Source organism: Meles meles, chromosome 11 (assembly GCF_922984935.1).
Source record: "Meles meles chromosome 11, mMelMel3.1 paternal haplotype, whole genome shotgun sequence".
NCBI lineage: Eukaryota > Metazoa > Chordata > Mammalia > Carnivora > Mustelidae > Meles > Meles meles.
This window is the reverse complement of record NC_060076.1, coordinates 83,365,211-83,393,157: the sequence shown is the minus strand read 5'-3', so window position 1 is coordinate 83,393,157 and position 27,947 is coordinate 83,365,211. Positions and strand designations below refer to the sequence as shown.

The window sequence follows — 27,947 nt, the reverse complement described above, 5'->3', positions numbered from 1 at the left end:
AGCAGAGAACCCAGGAGACCCTACATAACTCCTTTGGGTTCCAAAGTAGAAGTAAGAGTGTATTTCCTAGTTTCTCTCTTCCGTTATAAAAATTCACCAGCATCTCGAGAACCCCAGCTCATACCTTCTTAAAGATCCAGAGCCCCAGAGAACAGGCATCTCAGGGACCGAAAATGTTACCATTCCTTAGAAAACTGATCATGGTCGAAGGTGGGGCATGAAATTGGATCCAGAAGGTTTCCTTTCTCTTGAGCTATAAACAGACATTTTTCTATGTACTTTCACTCCTACAGTAGTGGATGAATAAAACTCACGCTAGTTTCAGGATAGAGATAAGGATCTCTATTTGTTTGGTGTTTCCCTCTCTTATCCCGGGAACTTAAGAACAAAGGCAGACTTAGCAAGGCAAGATTTGCCAGCAATGAATTGATGGGAAATACCTCCATCTGCTTGACAGGCCAAAGTGTGTAGACCTCAAATCAGAGCGCAAAGGAGCTAGAGGGACTAATGATAAAATGTGAGCCTACATCCCCTTCTTCAAATACCCCACTCTCCCTACAGATGTATCTGTATCAGTCTATTCAGAGGCCCCACTCTCTCTAACCTGCAGTGAAATTCTCTCTTAATGAAGTGATCCTCCCAAGAGCCAACATCGTTTGGTATTGAATTCATGACTACCGGTAGGCATTAGAGCTTGGGACCTTCCTCTGGTGGATTATTTGATAATATATTTTATGCTATTTCTCTAGAGCTTTAGAAACTCAGACACCTGGTACACACTTTATACATGGGTAGGTTGTTATTTTGCATATTTTTAGTTTTTTTAAAGATTTTATTTATTTGACATAGAGAGAGAGAGAGATCACAAGGAGTCAGAGAGGCAAGCAGAGAGAGAGAAGCAGGCAGATAGCCTGGTGTGGGGCTTGATCCCAGGACCCTGAGATTATGACCTGAGCCGAAGGCAGAGGGTTAACCCACTGAGCCACCCAGGTGCCCCATATTTTGCATATTTTTAAAAATAGCATTATTATTTTTGTTCTGAAAGTCCACACTCATGAAGCGAGATAAAGAATTCTCACCCAGGGTGTCTGGGTGGCTCAGTGGGTTAACCCACTGCCTTCGGCTCAGGTCATGATCTCAGGGTCCTGGGATCGAGTCCCGCATCGGGCTCTCTGCTCAGCAGGGAGCCTGCTTCCTCCTCTCTCTCTGCCTGCCTCTCTGCCTACTTGTGATTTCTCTCTGTCAAATAAATAAATAAAATCTTTAAAAAAAAAAAAAAGAATTCTCACCCATATCAATCAGTTCAAAGAAAAATCAGATTCCTTGGATTTATGGTGACAATATAAATATTCTATCATCTATCCAGTGTCTGTGTATATGTCTTCTTGAAATGCCCAGCATGGGTGAGATATTGCACTCTGTCAGAAGAAATAGCACCCCAAAACAGCATTACATTGTATATGAAACGGAAAATTTTTATGACCGGTTTACTTAGTTTATTAGGCCATAACATTAATAAGACCAAGGTTTGGAGTTGAAATTATGAGCTTGTCAGCCATTCTGTGGTAATTTACTCCCTACTTTCTGACATCAGATTCCAGTTGGCTTTTACTACGCGTACAAAAAAGAAATTAGCCAAGAGGTTAAGTGGATCAGTGGAAGTTGTCATCAATATTAGAAAAATGGCTCAGAGCCTACGGCCTGGGAATGGCAGGTGAGGAATGCCGGTGTCACTGAAAAATGTGAGAAAAATGGGGCGCCTGGGGGGCTCAGTCGTTAAGCATCTGCCTTCGACTCAGGCCCTGATCCTAGGGTCCTGGGATCAAGTCCCGCATCAGGCTCCCTGCTCAGCAGGGAGTCTGCTCCCCCCCTCCCACTCCCCCTGCTTGTGTTCCCTCTCTCTCGCTGTGTCTCTCTCTGTCAAATAAATAAAATCTTTTTTTAAAAAGTGAACAAATTATTAAACTGAAAACAACACAACAAAAGTTACAAACTGAAAGCCTGTTTGCAAAATACGTACAATTTTATTTTGTTTGACCCACAACAGTATTTAAAAATACCCAAATCAGTTACTAATGTGAAGCGAACTGGAAGATGTCACACAAAATTTGGGGTGCTCCTTGTATCTAGATTTTTGCTTCACAGCAGTCAGCTAGATGTGAGCAGCAGCTGTTCCTTTGGACAGAATGTGTGCCTAACAGTTCACCACAGTCCCCCCCCCATGCCCTGTTGTCTTGTGCTCCCCTCCCTTCAGCCACATGTGTTACCCCCTAGAGCCCAAAAGAATACTGGAGCTTGCAACCTCCTGACAATCGCATATGCACACGATAGAGTTGTGGGATCGAAATAGTTGATTTTGCGGGGTGGGGGGGAGACCCACTCTTTGGAAGATGTCAAAATTTGCTTCCAACAGATAGTAAAGTGAAAGTTGCTATATCTTCAAGAAAGAATAAAGATCTCACACCACTTGTGCAGATCTCTGCGTGGGATTGTGTGTCCTAATGACTCCATCGACGCGTGAGGCCGTCATGTGGCATGTGGACTGGGCCAGTGTGTAAAAATGGAAAGATAGGGAATGCACACCTAGCTTCCCCTACCCATCCTCCTTCCTCAAAAGTCTGCAAGGCTGGCCACTTCAAGAACTGACACTGACCGAGTTTCCTAATTCTAGGACTCATGTAAATGCTTCTCTTTAGAAATTTACTGTTGCCGGGGCGCCTGGGTGGCTCAGTGGGTTAAAGCCTCTGCCTTCAGGTCATGATCATGACCTCAGCTCAGGTCATGATCTCAGGGTCCTGGGATCAAGCCCCACATCGGGCTCTCTGCTCTCTGCTCAGCGGGGAGTCTGCTCCGCCCCCCCCCCCGCCTCCCTCTCTGCCTATTTGTGATCTCTGTCAAATAAATAAATAAAATGCTTTAAAAATTTAAAAAAAAAAGAAATTTACTGTTGCCTAAATAGATGGTTTATAAAGCAGTTAATGGACTAAAGAAGACCTGGTATAGACACATACAGGCCATTCCCAAAATTTCACCTGCCCCAAGCATCATCTTCCCTGATCATCCAGACAGTCCGCATTGAGCCATTTCCTATACAGGGTCCTGGCAACTCTGCAAAACAAAGGACCCCTTTTCTCCCTCTTCAGGATTGTTTATATTTCCAAATATTTATTATCTGTGTTTTATTTGGTACAGGAAATTATTTGCCAAATCATTGTTTTGTCTAGTCACATAGACTTCCAGAAGTTGTCCCCAGACTGCCGATCTGGCAGTTACAGAGGGCAGACAGTTCAGACTCTACCCCAACTTCCTCCTTCCTAAATGTGAGTGTGTGGGCTCGTGGTTGAGACACAGCTTCTAAGGAGTAAATGCTACTTAGCTCTAACTAGCGCTGAACCCAAAGACGTTCCGTGTGCGTTCTGATGGGCAGTCCAAAGCACACATGTCTCTTCCCTCTACAAGGCAGAATTCAGCATTTGTCCTGCCAGAAAATAAATTCACTAGGAAACAAGCTCTGAATTTTGTTGGCTTTGCTCAAGTTTATGCAAATGTTATCTTTGGGTAGAGCTGGGACAAATTGAACCTTTCCCGTGAGGGCTTCTATGATGGTGCGAAACCATTTCGGAGGATTTAGCCTGTGCCGTCTCTCTGCACACTAGTCTGGATGATGAACATTCTCTCCAATTTTGAGACACTGGCTGGACAGACTGAAAGTTAAAGACGACTGATATCATTAAATGGGCTATTTCTGGTAGGCTCTGTGTCGCAAATCATACAGAATATTATTCCCATCCCTATGCAACCTTATAAATTATATGCGTTTTGTCTTTTGCTTTGGTTATTTTTTTTAATACAACTCTGTCATTTCTGTAGCACTGTAGACAGTTTAATGAAGCAGTGGAGAGGTCCTTTGGAGCCATTCTGTCTGCGTTGTCCTGGCCGCATGACCTTGGGCAAAATATTTATCTTCTCTCTGCCTCAGTTTCCTTGTGCAAAATGAGTATTATGATAATAGAACCATCTGTGGGGTTGTTGTGAGGCTTAAGTGAGATGGTCTAGGAAATAAGACTTACTATAATGACTGGCATGTAACAAACACTTACTTAAATGTTAATTTCTTCTTATTCCTCCGGGCAGTGTAGCATGATGGGCTTTCAGAGTAGTCTGGGACGTTCACAGTGCCAGTCATTGCGTTGGAAAGGTTATTTGTTTATGCAAGAGTCTCCTGTTCTTCACGCCAGCTCTGTATTGCAGAGGACAGAAGCCACGAAGAACACATTTAGCTAGACCTGAGTTTATTCTATTTAAACTCATTGTTCATTGGTAATGGAGACACGTGCTCTGCCAACAGTTGCGATTCTCTCTTCGGTGACTATGTGGCAGACCCTTAGACTAAGGGAGTTGTAAGCAAAAGCGAAGCAGACGTAGAATGAACCTGGAGGCTGCCTTCAAAGTGAGATCACCAGCTAAATGCTCTAAGGCTTCTGGCACTGGGACTGGCTGTCGATGGATGTAAAGTTGTGGTATCACATACAGAACAACTGTCCATAATGTAATGCTAGGGGATGCTATCCCCAGGGCTCTGGTGGACGAGGTCTCCAATCTCCCTTTCAATCTCAGCACCAGGGCAGTGGTCTAACCAGAGACCCTCAGGGTAACGGCAGAGCCATCCAACCTATATGTGCACCAAAGTGTTGCCTGAGGCTAAAAAGTGTTATCTAGTACAGATACCTGTGACCATTTTTCGAAGGTAGACGCTGTACTGAGGGCATCGGTAGCATTTTATAACTGTGACTCTTCCCCATCAACAGACTCTTACCAGTTGGGATGGATCCGAAAATCTTCCCACTGTAAGTAAGCCTTGTTATTCCAAATTGTAGAAGCCACTCCTCCTAGCCTAATTTCAAAAAATATCAAGGACAAAAAGAGTAATGTACGAAAATACAAAAGTTAATGGAGTTTTCCAAGGGTTAAATTACCATATTCTATATGGAGTTTTTGTAAAGACCCTATAAGCAAGGGTCTGCTCTCAGATTTTTCAACAATTTCATAAATTATTCGAGGTTTGTCAAACTAAAGAGCTGTTGCTTTTCAGCAATCTTGCTAAGTCCTCTGTTAGAATTCTGTTAGAATTTTTAATATTAGAATGCAGATGGGTAGACCGTAGTCTACCCTATGTTTGTCCTGACCATCAGGTTATGAAGAAGAGTAACTTCATTGGTACTACAGTAGCCCACCTTCTCCACGGTTTTGATTTCCATAGTTTCCGTTACCTGTGGTCAGCCACCCTCTGGAAGCAGACCATCCTTCTGAAGTATTGTCAGAAGGTCAACATTGGTCTAACGTTACATCACAATACCTGCGTCATTCCCTTCACTCATCATGTAGGCATATTATTATCTCACGTCATCACAAGAAGTGTGAAGAAGGTCCGAGAAGGTATTTTGAGAGAGGCCATATTCACATAACTTTATTACAGCATGTTGTTAAAATTTTACTTTATTATTAGTCATTGTTGTTCATCTCTTCATGCGCCTAATTTATAAACTAAACTTTATTATATTTATGTACTTATATATATAAAAAATAGTATACATAAGGTTTGGACTCTATGCAGTTTCCAGTATCCACTGGGGGTCTCGGAACATGTTCCCCACAGACAAGGGGGGGACTAGTGTGTGCTGCCAATTGGTCCCTTTTCTCTCCCCTATAAAGAGCTATTCAGATGCAGCTTTCAGCTCATACTTTCAGACTTGTGCATCTTATCACTTAGTTCTCACCCACTCTAAGTTTATGAACACTTAGATACACTTTTAAAGATCTACACAGCAGTTCTTTGAGACATTATTTTTAGACTTTATTTAGAGCAGTTTTAAGTTCACAGTGAAACTGAGAGGAACGTACAGAGACTTCCCATGTACTCCCTGCCCCCACACACATAGCCTCCCCCACCATCAGCGTGGCTTACAGGATGCTATATTATTTAACAAGAATGAGCCTACACTGACTCATCACGAGCACCCAAAGTCCACAGTTCACCGTAGGGTTCAGTCCTGGTGCCATACATTCTCTAGGTTTGGATAAATGTATAATGACATGTACCCATTATTATCATAGGATACGAAGCATTTCCCTGCCCTAAAAATCCTCCATGATCTGCCTATTCACCCCACCTTTGCCCAGAGCAAAAAATATCTTTTTCACAGAAGATATTAACACGGAATATGTCCGTAATTTACCAAAGTGCTAATGATCCATAGATGCCAATGGCATATGAAAGTCTAGAGCTGACAGGTAGCTTATATTGTAAAGAAATATATTTCGTTTATTTTTATTTGTATTTATTGATTCAGGAAAAATAAAATTGTGTGTATGAGTGTGTGTATGTGTGTGTGTGTGTGTGTGTGTGTGTTTTCAGAGTATTTTATTTTCGGAATTCTTATTTTTGCTTCTGTTATACGACTCCACATGGACAGAGTTGGATCTTTTCTTGGAGGCTGGCAAATGTTTTTATTTGCGTTTTGCCATGTTCTTGAATTTCGAGTAGAGAAGAGATTGTGGGAGAAGTGCTAGCAATGGGTCCTAGCATCACTCAGGAGATTGGTCAGACTGAACACAATTTTTAACTTTGGTTTAATCGTAAAATTAACAGCATAGCCCTCTCCTACCTATGGCAAACTAAATGCATTTTTCGATTTCAGTATCTAATGCTCCCTATTTAAAAGTCATGTCTGATAGGCTCCTAACCAATGTATGCGTTTTCTTCGTACCAATATTAGCTGGAAATTCCTTGCAGAACAGACAGTTTAACTTTGGCTTCACTTTCTCCATAAATAAAATTAACAACTTCGTCTAAATGGACAGTGCTGTGATAAATTATGGGAATATTTAGGAATTAATAAAGATAAAATAAAGGAGTTCAGTCTACGTTGGCCCACAGTGCTCTGTAGGGATGGTTTGGTGGTTTGGGGATTTGGATTTGAATCCATTAGAGCTTCCTTTCAGTGAGAATCAATCTCTTCACCTAAAAACTGAGGGATTTGGGCTAAGCCTGCTTCTGACTCTGATAGTCTATAACACAGGGTGTCCAGAATATGTATAACCGTATAAAACTTGATTCTGTGCTTCAGTAAACATATGGATATATTGCTCTATGAGGAAAATATTGACCTTGGCAAACTTGAGTCAATAAATTTTGATGTTTGCCTTAAAAAAAAATCAATATCCACTTTTTTATCTCCACATAAAATAGTGCTTTCAAGAACCAAAGCTAGTGATGGTAATGAGTTTACCTCTCATCCTAATAAATGCATTATATATAATGTAATATTATTATAGTTCATCATTTATTATGGCTGGGTATTCTTTGAATTAGAACAAGGATATTATACTCTTAATTCATCATTCAATTAACTTTCCTTCTGAGGGAAAGATAAAAAACATCTCTCCTTCTTTTGGGGCCATTAGTACATGAAATAGTATATTCATTACATAAGAACACTCGGAGCTTTTAGGCTATCAATGGAATCTTGTTTAGTCAGCTAAAGTACATGTATTACCTTGTTGTATGGGTACAGAGCGATTCAAAGCAAGATATCTTTTAATCCTCTGAGGAAAACAGTTGTATATTTCTCTGGCCTGCTTTCCCTGTTAACGTTTCTTATTTCTTCTGATTTTCCTTTGGATTTGGCTCTGACCATTAGATGAGATTTTTTTTTTTTTAAACAAGAAACCCAGAAAAAAAAAAAAAGCGAAGGCTTTACATGCATGCTTGACAAAAAAAAATGGTTGTATCTATCATTTTTTTCTTTAAAATGAAACACTGGGGGCACCTGGGTGGCTCAGTTGGTTAAGGGTCTGCCTTTGCCTCAGGTCATGATCCCAGGGTCCTGGGATCCAGTCCCACAAGGGGCTCCCTGCTCATAAGGGACCCTGCTTCTCCCTCTCCCTCTGCCTGCTACCCCCCAGCCCCACTTGTGATTTCTCTTTCTCTCTCTGTCAAATAAATAAATAAAATCTTTAAAAAAAAAAAGAAACACTGTGTTGACATTTAGAGAGCAGTGTAGGTTGGACATCCCATTATAGAACATTGTAAAAACATCCCTTTTAAAAACGTATCCATCATTTTCCCACAGTTAGATTCATTCTGACAGGTCAGTAATTTTGCAAATAGGATGGGCAGAAAGTGGAAGGAAGGATGGAGAGACTTCAGTGATCAAATGAAAGAAAAGATACCACGGGTCCTCCCCCCCCGGCCCCGACTCCGTGACGTAGAGTTTTCTCTTCCAACAGGGTCTGCATGGTTCAGGGATAAGAGCCAGGACTGGCCTGGATTCAAAACCTGACTTTGTCACCTACATGCTCTCCTATGGGCAAGTTGCTTTGGAAGCCTCCGTTTCCCATTCTTTCAGTGGTTTCGAGACCGGTCTCGCAGGACCCGTCTAAGAATTTAACACCTTTTATTGTATGGGAGGCATCTAGCAACGTACCCTAACTCAATAAATACAGGTTTTCTTTTTCACATCTCTTCTCCACATCTCTGAAACTGAATTTAGAAGGAAAAGGAAAACCATAGGAAGAACGTCACAGAGGTTCTCACATGCCCCCCTGCACAGACCATTCTCTCCTCTTGTCTGCTCTCTCCAGCACTGGGGGAGCCGGCCCTCTCTGCACTCCGCCCCAAACTGCAAGCTTCCGGTCTTCCTCAGAGAAGTATTTTGAAACCCAGAGATAGCTTTGCGCAGTGGCAGTATCGTAGCCAATGAGGTTTATCCGAGGCGCGATTATTGCTAATTGAAACCCAGAGATGAGCTTGGGTGTCCAGTTACACAACCTTATTCTTCTTCGCTGCAATATGCACACTTGCGGTTAATTCCTTATATAGCATTATATGTAAATGCTATTACTAAAGTAAATCATGACCGTGACTGGCTTTCTGTGGTGACTAATGAACATGGACTTTGGGGCCAGGCTGTCCGGATTCTAACTCTGGCTCCTCCACTTGATACTTGTGTGACCTTGGGCACATTACTTAATACTTCTGTGCCTCAGTTTCCTCATCTGTAACGTGAGGATAACACTATCACCCATCTCAAGGAGATAATAGAGAAAGAGCATTTAAGATTATGCCTGACCCAGAGCAAGCTCCGAGTCGCGTTAGCAGCCACAGAAGTAGGAGTAGTAGCACTAGTTACTGATCCTAGCGCGAGCCGTACTCGGAGCACTGGGAGTAGCCGCACTCCCTGCTGGACTGAAAGGCATATGGCTGTGGTTCAGCACTGTCCGCAGGGGCCAAGTTTGGGTCTGGCCCACAGGAGGCACTCAGATATGTTTGTTGACAGACTGATGACTTTTGGAGCAATTATGAGGCCTTCTGAAATATCATATACATTGTTAGTCATATAATAATAGTATTTTCTAATAGTCTGGGTTTTAGTCTAAGAGTTGTAGTGCTTGGGGCGCCTGGGTGACTCAGTGGGTTAAAGCCTCTGCCTTCGGCTCAGGTCATGATCTCTGAGTCCTAGGATTGAGCCCCGCATCGGGTTCTCTGCTCAATGGGGAGCCTGCTTCCCTCTCACTCTCTCTCTCTCTGCCTGCTTGTGATTTCTGTCTGTCAAATAGATAAACAAAATCCTTAAAAAAAAGAGAGAGAGAGAGTTGTAGTGCTGGAGTGTAGTTCTATACTCTGACCTCAAACAGACCTTAGTTCAAGTCCTGATTCTGCATTTGACTTTGGGAAATTTACGTGCCCCTCATCATCTTAGTTTCCTCACCTGTAAATGGGAATTGTCATGAGGATTAAATACGATAATACATATGAAGTGTTATGCATACTGACTTACACACTCCAAGGCTTTTTCCACGATTTGCTGTCATGCCGAGTGAGCTCTCTGACCCATCCAGCTTGTCTCTCACAAGGCACTCAGGGGTACTTTGTGAGTATGTTACTGCTTGTTAGGAGCTATTTGTATTTTCTCTTTGGAAAATTTCCTAATCTGAGCAATTTGGTTAATTTAAAGGAAATTTTCAGAGCCCACTGAATGGCAGGTGGAAAGGGGGAATGATGAAGACATCTTTAACCAAATACTAAAAAGCCTTGAAATTTCTAGCCAAATTGAGTTCTTGTAAAATGGACTTTAATACACACTGAACTTCTATAATTTAACTAACCTTATGTTGCCTTTAAAAAGTGACCCCGATCTTGAATTGAGACCATGATAGTCTGTGCACATGAATGAATGTCTTTCCATGGTGGGAGTCAGTGTCTAGGCAACAGGAAACCCATCGTGGTCTTCTCATTAATTCTCATTGTAAGAAGAAGTCACTTAGCTCTAAAAATGTTTTAGGAGAACACAAAAGTTACACACACTCTAGTTACCAAGAAAAGAAAATTTCAGATTTATAGCAAATAAATGTAGAGAAGACATAGTCATAAACATTCAAATGTAAGGCAGGTAGCTGATACTAAATGGACATAGATCATAAAGTGCTGGTGACTGGTCTGATTATTCCGTTAACTGCTCTGGAGAGACAGGCTTCAGATAAAAAATAGGTGCTTTCATGGAATTTGAAATCGTTTTTCACATAAAGCATGTTTTTCTCAAGGTTGGATTTACCTAAATTCATTGCCAGCTGGAAGCCAAATGTATTCACATTAAACTGTTTACATCACAGGGATTTCCAGTGGATAAACTACACTTCATTTATTAATGTACATCAAATAGAAGAGGCCCTAACTCCTACGTTTAACCAAAGAGGTTTCTCATCATTTCTAAGACCTAGAACGTTACTGAGATATTCTGTGTGTGTGTGTGTGTGTGTGTGTGTGTGTGTGTGTGTGTGTGTGTGTGTGTGTTTGTGATGTGAGATGATGGTCGATTTTTTTGTTTTGACGTACCATTATTTATGTTTGTTTTCTGTTTAGTTTAGCAAAATGGGAAGTGGATGACTATCTAGAGTGGCTCAGACTTTGATAGTTCAGAAACCGACCATATCCACTTTCCCAGGAACCCTCAATCTCCTGCTTCCTCCTGTATTTCCTGGAAAATAAATGGTGGGAATGTAGAACTTCAGGAATGACAAGATGAGAGCTTGCTTTCTTGTTAGAGAAAATATAATTCCCAGAGAAGGATTTATTAGAAAGGCAGACTCTCAAGCCTGTCCCAGACCCCCTGAACCAGGGTCTGCACTCTCAAAATATTTGTATGTACATTAAGGCTTAGGAAGCCCTGCCCTGGGAAGTCCCCCGTACTGCTTGCTACCTCCAACCCCCAGGTTTTTTGGAATATCCTCATGACATCGCTGTACAATTTGTAGAACTGGAGAAAAAGAAACAGCCAAGGGCCTGGAGAAAATGTGATTCTGTCACCACTCACTGCTGGGCCAATTTTCTAGGAATAGGTGATTTAAGGGCTGGTGAACGTGTAGAAAATGAAGGACCTCAAAGAGGAAAGCAGATACTGCCTGTATGTCATATGAGAAGCCAGACCCCAAGCTGCTGGTCATTGTCAATATCATGTCTCCAAACCTGCAGGAGGTACTGTGGGCCTGTCAAGGATGTTCCAAAAGCCACGATTCAGGGGCGAAGGGAGAATAAGGCACTAGGGAACACCAGCAGTGACAGGCCTGTAAAGAGCTTGCTCAACCTTAGGAAGGTCTTCCTTGTGTCTCTAGACTGTTTCTTGAGCTGATGAGGTCACAGCAGTTCGAGGGCCCCGAATCCGCCCAGATTCCTACAGTTGCCCATGTATAGCCCTTCATCCATCTGTAACTCAACTACCTGGCAATGTCATTTCCCCACATGACACATCAGAAATTTAGTTTCGTTCGATTTTACAAATATTGATTGATCGCATGTGTCAGGCACCATACTCACGACTCAATTTTTTTAATTAAAAAAAATTTTTTTTGCAAGTAACGAAAATAGGCAACAAATTCATTGCTTAAGCTCATGTAGCTCGTTCTTCCATGTAGAATCAGGATGGGCCAATTCTGAGTCTATTTTTTTTAACCAATTTAGGCTACTTTACACACAATTCCTGCAAACTCGGTTATCTGGTTTTCAAGTCCTCCATTGAAGGAGTAAATGGTGCAGATGGAGAGGAAGATGCTGTTCCTCCAGGAAAATGCACCAATTCAGCCAGAAGGGCAATAGATTGTCCTTAAATAAAGAGGCAGAGATCTGCAAATAGAAGACCAGAGTTCAGAAGGCATAGCCATCTGAAGCCATCTTTGTGTAGAGACCAACATTTCCACGTACCTCACAAGATCTGGGCCATGGTGTGCTACGTCAGTACACTGGATCCTTAAAAGGGAGCTGAACATTTACCAAAAAAAAATTGAATCATGTTCAGAATACTAGTTTAAAGAAAAATAAAACTTATGTAACATATTTTAGAAGGTTCTTCATGAAAAGAGGCTCCAGTAGAAAAATCATAATGCTTGAAAGAGCAGCTGCTCATTTTAGGGGAATTTGCAAAGGCTCAAGCTAGAAAATTCTGGATATGTGAGGCTTTAGTGTGTTTTTAAAGGGAGAAAACTTACTTGGCATGACATCAACAAATTGAAATTAGGAACAGTCTCTTAGATGGACCCCAATTTATTCTACATGCCTTTTGCATGAATGAAGCTTTTTTTACCAGCTATACATTTGTGAACATGGCATAGCATTTGCCCATGGCACATGTGAGGACTCAGAGCTGTCAGCACAACCCTTCTCATATTTCAAACCCCATTTCCAGGTTCTTGACGATCATTTCAGTTCAACTTCAAACAAAAGAACCACGACTCTTATTTGCCTGCTCCTTAGGAAATATGCAGAAATAGGGATATCTGAGTATCGAGGATCATGGAAATTATATGTACAATTTGTACATAACTTGTTGATATAGTTTATTTGACACAAACATATATTTTATATTATATTATCACACACATACATGAAAGAGAGAGATATGGGAATATGCCAGGAAAAAGTTCATAAAAAATGCACTCAAAACTCTTTAGCAGTGGTTTTTCTCTGGGAAATAAGATTAATTGTGCTTACTTTCTTCTTTATATCTCTGCGGTTTGTAAAGTTTTGTAAGGAACACACACGCACATACACATGCACTCATATATTTCTATATATAAATTACCAGTATTTCCATTTGGAAGGAAAGGGAGAAAGAAAGGGAGGGAAAGAAGAAGAAAGGAAGGAAGGAAAGAAGGGAGGTGGGAAAGAGGACTGGGAGAATGAGCAAGTCAGTTCGTTGATCTCCTGAATGCCACTGAGCCAGCTTCCCTTCATCCTTCTTCATTCTGAGCTATCCTGTCCTTTTTATTGTATGGGGCTTCCCTGTCATGCCACAGATCATTCTGCATCCCAGTCCCCTTTGGGGTGGATGATAAAAACCAGCCTGAAGTCTCAAGGCCAGACGTGGGTACAGCCAAAGACTGGGGACCCTCCCTCAGTTGAGTCTCTCCCAGCCCCACAAGGCTCTCTGTGATGCTCTCTTTCTGTCCCATATGCAGTCTGGTTATCTTCCTCTTCAGAAACACGTCTATGAACCAAATAAACAAAAAAAAACAAAAAAACAATCCTTGGCTCAAAATGACAGTCACCCTGTCATGGTTTGATGAATATTAGGACAAGCTGGAGAAAGAGAAGACTTTGGGTACAGGCAGCCTCTTCTTGGGTAAAGTCATTGCTCAGCCAACTAAGCAGGGCATAACTCATCTAAGGAGGTAGTTTTATTTTTTCTCTCCAGCATGCCCTTTCTTTATATGCTGTTTAAGACTAAACAGTATAAAATGGGATTGACATTATGTAATTACTTGCCTTTTACACCATGCTAACGTATTTGCTTTTCATTCTCAGGTATTTAAGAGATCATTATTTTCCCGTTAGACTTTACTGTTTGCCAATTAAAGTGTTAGATGGATGAGGTAGACCATTGTTCAGGAAGGTTTCAGGTGGACATAGTGAAACAACAACTTTGTATCACTTTCCTTTGGTCAAAGACAGAATTATTTTGCCAGCCTATCAGTTTACGTGATACTCTCTGTGCATTACTTGGTGGTTTTTTGGTTCTACTTACAAATAAAAATGGCATGGCCATCATATGAGTTCTAGCATTTACAACTAGGTACAAATTAAGTCTCCTGTCTCTGGGAAGAATAAGCAGATGGGGATCGGGTTCAGGAGCTGGAGTTGTTCTGAGTTCACCCTGAGTCCCTTGGCTGCACCTGTGTTACAAAGCACATTGTGATGGAAACCAGTGGTGTGGGGAGCTGTGCTGTCCCTCTGTTTTCGCCTGGTCCACTTCATCAGAAACCACATCCTGGTTCCACAGGACCCACTTTAGTCACATGATCAAGCAGGACTCCTGTCCAGGGAATCATGGGATCTAAGTTGGTTTAAGAAAGGTGTGTTGGGGCGCTTGGGTGGCTCAGTGGGTTAAGCCTCTGTCTTCAGCTCAGCTCATGATCTCAGGGTCCTGGGATCGAGCCCCACATCGGGCTCTCTGCTCAGCAGGGAGCTTCTTCCCCCTCTTTCTCTGCCTGCCTCTCTGCCTACTTATAATCTCTCTCTCCCGCTCTCTCTTTCTCTCTCTGTGTCAAATAAATAAGTAAAATCTTTAAAAAAAAAAAAAAGAAAAAAGAAAGGTGTGATGAGGGGCACCTGGGTGGCTCAGTGGGTGAAAGCCTCTGCCTTCAGCTTGGGTCTTGATCCCAGATGGTCTTGATCCCTGATGGGTCAAGCCCCGCATCGGGCTTTCTGCTCAGTGGGGAGCCTGCTTCCCTCTCTCTCTCTGCCTGCTTCCCTGCCTACTTGTAATCTCTGTCTGTCAAATAAATAAATAAACTCTAAAAAAAACCCAAAAACCTTTAAATAAAAAAAAGGTGTGATGATTTGAACAACAACAACAAAAAAAATCCAAGCCACTTTTCTTCTCATCCACTCTCATTTTAGGTAATTAGAGCCATAGCACCAAGGATTTTTCATCTTAGTACCTGAAAACACAGTCATGTTCTTTTTCTCTCTGTCATTATGGAAAACGCTTGTGCTTTGGAAGTGTAAGGAGACCATAGTAATTGCTCAAGAACTGCGCAAGGAGAAAGGGTCCAGAATAAAGGTGGGGACATTTGTCAGCTCCAGAAAGCACTTTTCAGAAAAGAGAAGTAACAAGTAAGAAAGGTCACTGTAAGCACAGCCAGATTGCCTGGACCATTAAAAAATTAATAGACTGTCAGCTATGATAACTCAAGAGCCAAAGGAAGAGAACAGCTTGTGCAGTCATTAATTACAAAATAAGATTATGGTGTCATGGCCTCCTGGTCAGAATCTGTGGTTCTACTTTGGACCTGGAAAAATAAGCCTCTGGGTCTTGATCAAGCAGAGGGCTACAGTTTGTTTTGATTACCATAATCCTGGGTTTAGAGCACACACCGGTTGAGTGAATCCACTTCATCTCTCTTCTAAGAGAGTAGCCCTGGAGAAGGCAGGGCTGTTGCCTATCAGATTCTACCTCCGAGTTAACCCTGAGCTCACTCCAGGTTTGGGTCAGTGATCCTGCACAGTCACTGAACCCCATGCCTGCCTGTAAGAGAGGCTCATTAGATAACCACTAGCCACATGTGGCTAACTAAATTTAAATTCAAGGTAATTAAAATTAAATAGAATTTAAAACCTAATTCCTTATTTGCACTTGCTCTGTCTCAAGTGGTCAATGGCCATGTGGCTGGTGGCTGTCATATTAGACAGTGCAGAAAGTTCTATTGGACAGCATTGTAGATTAGAAGCTCTTGTTGTCTTGGCACGTCCCCTCCCCCCCAACCATGGAAAACCTTTAGACCTATCATGGTAGTTTTGTTTTTTTTTTTTTTTTAAAGATTTCATTCATTCATTTGACAGAGAGAAATCACAAGAGAGGCAGGCAGAGAGAGAGGAAGGGAAGCAGGCTCTCTGCCGAGCAGAGAGCCCGATGTGGGACTCGATCCCAGGACCCTGAGATCATGACCTGAGCTGAAGGCAGCAGCTTAACCCACCGAGCCACCCAGGCGCCCCTATCATGGTAGTTTTCAAGCTTGACCATGAATCTGAATCATCTGGAGGGTGCGCTAAAAACAGATTGCTGGGCCTTACCCCCAGAATTTCTGACCCAGTAGGTCTAGGAGGGGTCCCTCAGGTTTGCATTTTTAACAAGTCCCGGGTGACGCAGATGCTGCCATTCACTGGACCACACTTTGAGAACCATGCTCTCTATGTAGTAGGAGTAATACCAGCTTGAGGACAGGGCTACAAATACCAAGCCTCAATTCTGGAACTGAAAAGGAGTGTTTCTGGAGCTGCAGTGCCCCATACAGCAGCCACTGGCCACATGTGGCTCATGAGCACTGGAAATAAGCACCTAAAAATGAAAATGTTAATGCTATTTAACTTGGATTAATTATAATTTAAATATTAAAACAGTGCAAAATGTTTTTCCATTTATTTTAGCTATCTTGTTTTGGCAGAACTATATTTAACTTAAACCATTGAAAATGTAACATCCAGATTGAGATGTATGTGTAAAGTGCATATCAGATGTTGAAGATTTCATATGGGAAGAGAAGGTAAAATATCCCACTAATAATTTGTATACTGATTACATAAGGAAATGATAATGTTTGGTACCTATTATGTTAAAGAAGACATACTGAAACTAGGTTTACCTATTTCCTGTTACTTTTTAATGTGGCTACTAAAAAAATTAAATTATATATGTGGTTTGCATTATATTTCTGTTGGGCTGTGCTTACCTAGAACTTATTCACTCTCTTGAACTATTAATTGCCTATCAGTTATTTATAGTCGTAGGTTGGAGGGGAGGAGTGGTAGGTTGGTGATCTCCAAAGGCCCTATAATACTCTAAAATTCTGCAGTTCCTACAAGATGAACTGCCAGGAGATAATCTTTCTCCCCTGCAAAACACTGGGATCCCAACTCCAAAAATTCTTTCCATCAGACACAAAAGCCCGTGAATTGAAATGCCAGCTATTATTCAATGTCCTCCAAGGTCAAAAATAGGGAATTTACTTTGTGTTGTAAGTACTATAGCTACATCGAGAATTAAGATTCAATGATATGCCCAGGTCGTAATGGTGGGTTTTGGCAGAGCCAGGATTCTGCACCATCTGGGGTCCTAATAGCTGCCCTGTGATCAGTTCTGAGCCAGACCATGCCAAGCAAACTTCAAACATCCCAGAAACCCAAGCTACTCTAGAAATTACTAGTATGGAACTTCCCCAGACCAATTAAAGACTAGGATCAGCCCTAGACAAATTGTGGAGGGGTTGAATTTTTTTCTTTAACTTCTTATCCTACCATCTGGCTGGTCTCCTGTCATCCCATAAGGTAGCCAACTTTGCCACTGCTTCCTAAGACTACTTTTCAACGATGGTCCTCGGGGAAGCTCTAGACACATCCCTCAGCCCCTCTCCATTAAAACTTACCCATCCTGGGAATCCTTCACTTGGAGCTTTGCTGAGCTCCTGACCGCTAAACCATTAGTTCACATTCAGAATCACAGTGGCCCATAGAGGTGGTTTTATTCTTAAAAGTAATTCTTTAGAGATAGCAGTGTCTTCAACAAAAAAATGAGTGATCAAATGGGAAGTTTCAGACACAAGGGAGACCAGAAATGAAGTATTTTCAGACTTTTGGTGGTGTCCTTAGTCAAATTATGGGAATTGTCTATCTATAGGTGAAGGTTGTATTCAGCATTAATTAAAATAAATCTCCCCGTTCACCACTGAAATGCTTTGCCCATCTACCCTAAAGTTAGTCAGGATACAGAAACCTTCACAAAGGCCCTCCTGAGGATCCTTGGTGCCCCTGAGATCACTAATGGACCATGCAGACTGTCATTCATGGTCATTTCAGATCATCCTCTGAACTACGGATGGTCAAAAACCTGTCATTTGGGGGCGCCTGGGTGGCTCAGTGGGTTAAAGCCTCTGCCTTCGGCTCAGGTCATGATCCCAGGGTCCTGGGATCGAGCCCCACATCGGGCTCTCTGCTCATTGGGGAGCCTGCTTCCCCCCTCTCTCTGCCTGCCTCTCTGCCTACTTGTGATCTCTGTCAAATAAATAAATAAAATCAGAAAAAACAAACAAACAAAAACACCTGTCATTTGGTGCAACATGAACTGAAGCATGAACTGAAGCAGCTCCAAGATCTCCTGTTGGCTCTGGTAGAGTTTTCTCATTGAAATAGACTCAGATGTTAAGATAGTAAAAGATTCCAAAGATGAATTCCAGAGCTAGAAACTTCAATAAATTAAAATCTTCTGTTGAAGTACAATCCTATTGTATAATACAGTATCGTATGCATTGTTTATCCAGTGAAGAACTAAAATAGTGCAGACTTTACCAAAATCATGGGAAACCTAAAGACTATTTCTAGCCAGGCTTAACCAGATTTCCTTTAAAAATTATAATTTTCTTAAAAAATTAAAGTAATAATAAAATTATCATTTTCTTAGGCTAATGTTTTTAGTAATTTGCATTCCTCAGATACAAAACATATAAGAACCAAAATTTCATGTTAAATAGTAGATAGGAGTCATTCTAGGGTAAATATTTACTGTATTATAACCCTGAGATATCGAGAGGCTGTTTTTCACCTATTCCATTAGCAATTACTGTTTTGAAATATTAATAATAGTATCAAAAAGAGTATAAAGAGATAGGCGTGCTCATAACATGCTCACTGTTTCAAAGAATCTTTAAAATCATTATGCCCTTTTTCTTAGCTGGTCCTTTAATGGGAGTCTAAGAGAAGTAAGCAGAAATATGCATTTTATTATAGGGGAAAAATCTTAGAAACAATTTAAAAGTATTTTATTTATTTGACAGAGAGAAATCACAACTAGGCAGAGAGGCAGGCAGAGAGAGAGGAGGAAGCAGGCTCCCTGCGGAGCAGAGAGCCTGATGTGGGGCTCGATCCCAGGACCCTGGGATCACGACCCGAGCCGAAGGCAGAGGCTTTAACCCACTGAGCCACCCAGGTGCCCCTTAGAAACAATTTAAATACCCACTTGTGATAAAAGCGAATGAATTAAGGCAAACTATGTGAGGAAGTACTACATATCTACTAAAATTAATGTTTATGTGAGAATTTTTTAAAAAGATTTTATTTATCTATTTAACAGAGAGAGAGAGATCACAGTAGGCAGAGAGGCAGGCAGAGAGAAAGGGGGAAGCAGGCGCACTGCCGGGCAGAGAGCCTGATGTGGGGCTCGATCCCAGGACCCTGAGATCATGATCTGAGCCAAGGGCAGAGGCTTAACCTACTGAGCCACTCAGGCACCCTATCTGAGAATATCTTAACAACTATTTTGGTTTTATTTTAAATTTTAATTGAATTTAATTTTGCACAGGAATATCTGAGTAATATATACACAATATTTTAATGGTTCCTTTTGAACCATTCCGCTAAATGCCCCTCCACCTCTAACCATCTCCCCAGAAACAAACAGTATTACCAGTTTCTCATTTATCACATCAGATATTTTATGCATATACGAATTCTAACAAGTGTGAATAAAATGTTTATTTTCCCTTGAGGACACTCATATTAAATTTGTAGCTTTAAAAGAGATTACTTCTCAACTCTAAGTATCTCAATTCTTACTATAAAGCTTCCTCTGAGATTTCCAAAAGTTATTGTAGAAGAAGGACAATGTCATGTGACATTGCTAGAAATCCTGTTTACCCGCATCTCTATAGAGACCTGTGATCAAGAGCAAAAACATAAGGAGTTGTATTCCTGCAGGCACTTTCCCTCTGCACTCCCAATAACCTATTATAGTTCGGTGGGAGAATGAGAGTGGATGAGTTTTCTTTCTCTAAGCCCAGGTTATGGCCACCGGAAGACTATACGTTTAGTGTAAATGTGCAATAACCCCCTCCCCCCCAATCTTGGCACAAGCTATAGTGATAAGGAAGAACCACATTGTCCCCTTAGAAGCAAGACTAGACCTTGAACTTGACTTAGCTCGTGGTCAGCAGTATGCTGGCCACCCAGCACTAAGTACTCCTCCTCCACGTCACGCCGACCAGGGTCTAGTTCCGTCATCACAGCACATCTGACTCCCAGCCTGGCCTTCGGTCAGTGCCACTGCCCTCCCTGTGCCTACAGGAAACCCCAAAGCCTAGAGAGCAATCCTCCCCACTGGTTTTCCAGGCAGAATAAAATATCTTCCATCGAGGCTTTGTGCTGAGACGTTGTGCTTTTCCCTCAGATTAAAATCAGAAGATAGAAAATTTGTTCTATAAGCTGTTGGTTGAATTCCTGAGTCCAGCACAAAGGAGCATTCAATAATTTTTCAAAGAGATGCCTAAATGAATGAATCTTGTATTGTTTCAAAGAATACTTTTTTAAGAGGCATGCATGATGCCTTTTGGCACTGTATATTATGTTAAATAAAAACAGTGTGGGGGAAAGTTCTGGTGGCAAGAAAAGAACCTGTTCTGTTATGCTCGAGAAAGATTTGTTGCAGCATTTGGTTCCAAGGCCCTAATGATGACGGGATGCACAACGTGGCAACAAGGGTTGGCCCGCCCTTTGCAGCTGGCCTTATTAACAGGCTGTTGGGGCCCCAAGCTGTTTCATCTGAACCGAGCCAGCCATGCAGAGGGGTAAAAATGGATGATCCCGGAATTACCTAGCACCTTTTTTGTGTGTGTGTCTGAACAACTCCACTGTTGAGGCAATAATTCCTTTCCCCATATCTGGTTATTTAATACCTTTCCTCCTCTTTTGCCAAGAAATTATTCACAATGTAAATTAGTTTCATTTATAAATGGTGAACATTTTCAAATTTTAAAATGCACATAGAAATGTACATAAAAATGTGCGATATAAAGTATTGTTATTTATGGTAACTATTATTGCTGTTATAATTAGTGTAAGAGTGATAGTGTTTATAATGTTCTCCCAAAATAACAGGCAACTTGTTCACTGCATAACTAGAGAGTGTAAATGAGCACTGGCCTAGGCAGTTAGTATGCATTTGGTAGGAATTTATTGCTGAATTAATCAGTAGGTGCAGTTTTTCCTGTCATGGGATTATAGAGCGTAAGAACTAGCTTGGGAGGTGAGGTCCCCCCCTCGGAGGGAGGAATGCATTGGTCTGTGGGAGAGCTCTTCTTGACGTATGATGTGCCAAGTCATAAGAGTTTCTCAAGTATCCAACCCCCAAACCCACGTGTCCCCAGTGGTGGCCTTCCAGGAGGACCCTCCACCTCCAGCGGTAAGGAAGCTGCAGGTACCCAGCATGCCTTGGGTTGGAGCTCAGCTATGGGGTGGGCAGTTTTCATGCTTAGTAAGGACCACCATATGCTGACCACGTTCTGTGTGCCAGGCATGGACCAATGACCTCACCGCAGGATATCATTTTATTCTTTCAGCAACCCTATGAGGTAGGAGTATTCACACCAGTTTGGTAGCGGGAGACCTCGATGCAGAGAGGTCGGTCATCCTGACAAAGTTTACATCTCCTGGGTGGACGAGGACGTGAGTGCAGGTCAGGGCCCATGCTGCCAACCAGTGTTTCTCAGAGTGTGATCCTCGATTCGCTGGGAGGGCCATGAATTCCTCGAGGCCAACCTCTAATTAAATATTACAGGCCTTTCTTACTTTCAGTTCTTGTAATAGGCAAATGACAAGTCCACAGCGCTTCATTTTTACATAAGACTAGTTATTCACTTAGTGGATCACAAGGAGCTGTTAAAATGTTGACACTCAAATTAATTGATTTTAAATTTTAAATAGTTCAATAAAAAAGATTATACTGTATATAATATGTAATAAACATATACAATATAAAAAATAAAAATAGTAAAATGTGGATATTCAGAAACTAAAATTACATGTGATTAAGTACTTAGAGATGGCTCTAATTTATTATTCTGTAAGAAATTTAGACTAACAGATCATGTTGTAAAGTTGCCACTTTACACATGTAACCACAAAGATGATCGGAAATCCACTGGAAAGTGGGAGAGGGTGACATGGCCTAGGAGCTTAATAAGGCTCAGTACCACTGTCCTAACCGGTACACTAACATGTGAAGGGAAAGGGGCATATCAGTGCACGTGGGCTCTATAATGAAGTACCATAGAGTTTGCTGGCCTAGAAACAACAGAAATTTGTTTCTCCAGGTTCTAGAAGCTGCAAGTCTGGGACCAAAGTGCCAGCATGATTGGATTCTGGTGCCGGCCCCTTTCTGGGTTGTAGACTTCTTGAATCCTCACATGGCAGAAAAAGAATGCTAGCTAGCAATGGTGACATGCCCCGTTTTTCACAGTGTGGCACTGTATCTACCATGGCGATCACTAATTTGCCCCCAGCAAGGAGATAATCCCATGTCAATTTGCTCCTTAAAAATAGAGAGGGGAAGGGCGCCTGGGTAGCTCAGTGGGTTAAGCCTCTGCCCTTGGCTCAGGTCATGATCTCAGGGTCCTGGGGTGGAGCCCCGCATTGCATCGGGCTCTCTGCTCAGCAGGGAGCCTGCTTCTTCCTCTTCCCCACCCCCTCTCTGCCTACTTGTGATCTCTGTCAAATAAATAAATAAAATCTTTAAAAAACAAGAAAGAGGGGAGAGCTTGCATAATGTGCAGCTTGTCCTTGTTTGGCGGAATCATCTAGGCCTACTGAAATTGCCAAGGCTGGAAACAGGCCTTCAGGACTTCCTCAAATAGAAGAAAGAAGCAATGCTTAATGCTTAACAGTAAAAAGTGTGTCTCAGCTGTAGTGCTCTTAATATCACTCACCTTTGTGAACAAGTTTATAGCTTATGTATGTGATTGAGAGCATGGGCTTAAATGTCCAACCAGAAATGGATCCACCATTACTAGGCATGTAATATAAGCCACGGTCCTCAGATTTTTAGCAGTCATTAAAATCAGCGGGAGGGCTTCCTAAAACACAGATCGGTATAATGTTCACTTAGGAGATCCGAGGTGTGCCAGAGAATGTGCATTTCTAAATACATGACAGAATAATGTACAAAGGAATGGGAGGTGACACGGAGGCTAGTCGTCTGTAGACCACATTTTGAGACCTGTAAGGTTCTCTTCCCGAGCCCCACTGTGCCTCAGTCTCCTTACCAGCTCCTGGCAGTACTCACACCCACCTCCCAGAGTTGTTGGGATGATAAATAAGATAATGCAGTTAAAGCTCTTTTTTTTTTTTTTAAAGATTGTATTTATTTATTTGACAGACAGAGATCACAAGTAGGCAGAGAGGCAGGCAGAGAAAGAGGCGGGTGGGGGGCGTGGAGAAGCAGGCTCCTTGCTGAGCAGAGAGCCCCATGCAGGGCTTGATGCAGGGCTTGATCCCTGAGATCATGAGATCTGCTGAAGGCAGAGGCTTACCCCACTGAGACACCCAGGCGCCCCACAGTTAAAGCTCTTAACATGTGCCTAACATGAACTAAGGTCTCAGTCTATGCTAGGTGTTACTACATTTTACTTTTGTGGACCCTGGGGAGGGATTCTGCAAATGAAAACAGTGAATGGCTTCATATATTTGCCTTTCAAATAAAGATTTTATTTTTAAGTAATCATTATGCCCGGTGTGGGGCTCGAACTCACAACCCTGAGATCAAGAGTGGCATGCCCTACCAAATGAGACAGCCCAAGCACCTCATTTATTTGCCTTTGATCACTCCTCTGGATTTTCTGCTTTTAACTTTAGATCAGACTAAACTGCTGTTTTCACTTTGAAGTTAGGAAAAATTTTGTTCTTCAAAGATGTTAAATCTACTTTCAGTTTACCAACATGTGATTTGTTTATGTGGTTTCACACTCTCCATTAGTTTCTTACTCTGTTCAGTAAAATATTCATGATCTGGTTGGCTGTAAGAAGTGTAAGGTGTCCCAGGATGAGTGAAGGAGAAGAACCATACACAGTTCTATCTTGTAGGATACTTTAGGGACAGATTTCTTTGTACGAATGCAAACTTGGACTGCACACAGAGATAATGCTAACATTCTTGGACTTTCTACATTTTTAAGTAAATTTGCTGTATCTGGTTGTTAAGCTGTCTCTTGGCGAATATGTTCCTTAGAAGATACGAGATGAGAAACTCAGCTCCTTTGCCGATTTTGGAGCAAAACTGAGTTGTCTTAGCACTTGTGACTGTACCTGAATTCATGTAAATTAAGATATCTTGTTGGTGCCTTTGTCCAGAAAGGGGAAAAAAAAGAATCTAAACAATAGCAATATATGACAGAGCCTGGAGATATAGGGCTAAAGATCACTGATGTTTATAAAAGTATTTTTCTTGATGTCCACAGTGCAAGAAGACCAGGCTCTTAAGAAGTAAGGATGGTTTTGCTAGAAAATTCTGAGCTGCTGTGGACAAAGCCCATGGAGGAGTTCACAGTAATACAGGTCCCAGGTGCAGCAGCTGGTAGCCATGTGTCCTAGATTAAAATAATCAAAGCTCGTCCTCTGAAGTTGCATGTTCAGCAACATGCAGAATTACTGCTGTCTCTCATGGCACCAAGTAACGGTGGTCCCCATCACAGGCAGGCTTCTGAGGGAGCTTATCTGAAGCCGACTTCCAAGTGAAGATACCTGGGCAAACATTCTCATGGTATCAGTCTTTTTGCATATTTTTAAGATTGGTGTCTCTTCTACTCAGGAGAATGACTTTCAGGTTGGAAGGAGGTACAAGAGTCAGGAAGGCAGAGTGGAAGATCTCCAGTGAATAGAAGGTTATGAGTGTGAAGTTTGCCACTTTAAGTAAGGACAAGTCTCCAGATGAATGCTATATTGGAGATTACAGATTGTTTCTTCTTTAGTGGTAATCTTTGAGATTCCTGGCAAACTAAAAAGCTTCCCAAAGATTAGAAATAACTCAAATGCCCCACATTCAGAAAGAGGCAGAGGAAGACGAATTACATATAGGCAAGTATTTATACCATAGAAGTATATGTATATAGATATGGATATGTGTATACGTATATATGCATATATACACATATACACCGAAAACCCTCAGTAGCAAGAACTTAGAGCAAATGACAGAGTAGAGCCATAGAACTTGGGAGATAAATCTGTATCACTGGCGTTCATATTGAGACACCAAAAATTAAGTAATGACGAACTAACTCCAAGCACTTTTTGATAGTGTTTATAACACTGATAAGACCAACAGGACACCAGAGGAACCCTACTTATATTTATGCAAGGCTTGTTGACACCCTACAATATGTGGGCTTTAGGCAATCATGCTTGATTAATCAGCAGGAGAATGCAATAGGGAAAGTGGTCATCTTGCAAAGTGCTGAACCTCCCATCATTGAACACCACCAAACAGATGCCACGTGAGAACCAGGGAAATCTCTTGGCTCTCTTGTACCATAGGCTTACATACCAGGAATTCATACAGGAAGGTATTCATTTCACTCGGTTACCAGAATTTAGGATGCCCTCAACACATGTGTTTGCTGAATGAACAAATGTCAAAATGCAAGAAGTTGGATTTCAGCCGTATCTCATGTTTGAATGCCATCAACTCCTAAGGCTTGGATTTCTATTGAATTAGATAGTTTTGCTTAATATCAAAAACATTAAAAGCAAAACAATGGAAATAATAAAAAGATTGGAGGTTTCTAGAGGAAGGGAGGGGGAAATGAATAGGCAGAGCACAGAGGATTTTTAGGACAGTGAAAATATTCTGTGTGATATTCTAGACACACATCATGATGCATTTCTCCAAAGCTCTAGAATGTACACCACCAGGAGTGAACCCTAATGGAAATTACGGACTTGGGTGATTATGATGTGTCAATGTAGGTTCATCCTTATTTTAAAAAATGTACCATTCTGGCGAGGGATATTGATAATGGGGGAGGTTTCGCATGTGTGCGGGCAGTAGGTATGTTCAAAATCTTTCTTTCAATTTTATCGTAAATCTAAAACGGCTCTAAAAAAACATAGTCTTAAAAAAAATACTCAGCACCTTTTTATGTAAAGAAAAAAACTAGTTGTTCTCCAAAGTCTACCTTATATATTTTATCGATCTAAGAAGTCCTATAATGAAAGGAATCTATTTTCCAGAATACCGGGAAGTTATTCCTGTTCATTTTCTCAAAGTTTAAAACATGATATTTTGGAAGAAGCTTAGGAATATGAGCAACCAAGGCTCAGAATTTCTGCCAGTTTAGTTCTGCGTTCTGGTACCGATGTCATCATCCAGTAAGCATATTGCTAGTCTCTTTGTTGTTGTTGTTGTTGTTTTTAAAGATTTTATTTATTTGACAGACAAAGATCACAAGTAGGCAGAGAGGCAGGCAGAGAGATAGGAGGAAGCAGGCTTCCCGATGAGCAGAGAGCCAGATGTGGGGCTCGATCCCAGGACCTGGAGATCATGACCTGAGCCGAAGGCAGAGGCTTTAACCCACTGAGCCACCCAGGCACCCGAGTCTCTTTGTTTTTGATTCTACTGTCTATATAACTTTCCCTTGAATGGAAAATAAATAAGAGCACTGTAGGGAAAATGCTTGGACATGTAAATGGTTTTTATAATACAGGTTTGAACCAAAGCTAAATATTTACAAGCTCTGTCACCAGAATAATTTAGCTGCTGATTAAAGCACTGATCGCTACTGTACGGTGTCTAAAAAGAAAGTGCTGAACTTTCTTAAAGTTCAACAAAGGTAAGTGTCTCCCAAAGGATATTGGGCAAGATTTGGAAACCCTTTTGACTGTGACAGCTAGAGGGTGATATTGGCATCTAGTGCATAGAGGCCAAGGATGTTTACAAGTAGCGTAAATACTGCATTTACGAAACCTTCAATAGGCTAACCCATTCTTTTCACCTTCTGGAGAATGTATAGTTTTGACTACACTAAAGTGTATATATTTTTAAATGTGTACTTAATTTTACTAAGTACCCTTCAGAAACCTCATTTTGCAAATGCAACTTTGACAGAACAAAATGTTTTCATGACTGGAGAAACACTTTGCACTGCTTCCTTGTCAATTTAGACAAAATGATGCCATTTGAAGTACATGCCCATGAGGACAGAGACGATGCCCACCTTGTTTCCTACTAATGTGATTCCTACTTTACGGAACTAAATGTTTCTTGCATGCCTTCTGTATGCAAGATAGATATTGATGTATATGCTTTCACATTTTGAAACAAATATGTGAAACAGTAATTATTTTCCCCACATTACTAAGGACAAAGCAGTGGTTTGAGAGGCTAAGTCACTTCTTAAAAATGCAGAGCTGCAAGAGGGTGGAACAACCCTGCTCCAGGCCCAACAGGCTTCTGCTCTTCCCTCTGTCTTCTGCACCAGCTGTAGACCTTAACACTATACAAGTATTTAGTCATTCTGGTTCATTACTCAGGGGACAGATTGATGAATGGATATACAGCTTGTATGTAGAGACTTCAGGCAAAGAGTTTTCCCAGGTTTTTTTTTTTGGCATCAAAATAAGACTATTGAGATATCTACATCAGTATAACATAACACATGCACATGCTGTATATATGCGTATATAAGAACATCACACACGCACGCGCATAAATGATAGCTGACATTTACTGAATACGTATTATCTTAGTACGCATTCAGGGTACCTCAGCAAAGTAGCATGGATTGGTGGCTTATAAGCATCAAAGAGCTCCCAGTCCTGGAGGCTGGAAGCCTGAGATCGGGTCCCAGCAAGGTTAGATCCGGTGAGAGCTCTCATCCTGGCTGCAAACTGACTTCTCTTTGTATCCTCACCATATGAAGAGAGAACCAGAGAGCTCTCTGGAGTCCTTTGAGAAGAGCACTAATCCCATTCATGGGGGTCTAACTCATGACCTAATCACTTCCGGAAGGTCCCATCTCTTACTACCATCACACTGGGAGTTAGGATCTCAGCATCTGGATTTGGGAGGACATAAACATTCCGA

General features: G+C 41.5%; 1 protein-coding gene and 1 pseudogene across 1 annotated transcript in view; both read left to right on the top strand.

The window, feature by feature from the left end:
* Positions 1-27,947, top strand: part of RORB (RAR related orphan receptor B) — a 190,524-nt gene that overhangs the window by 85,394 nt on the left and 77,183 nt on the right. The window lies entirely within an intron of this gene.
* LOC123953605 lies at positions 8,730-8,924 on the top strand (annotated as a pseudogene).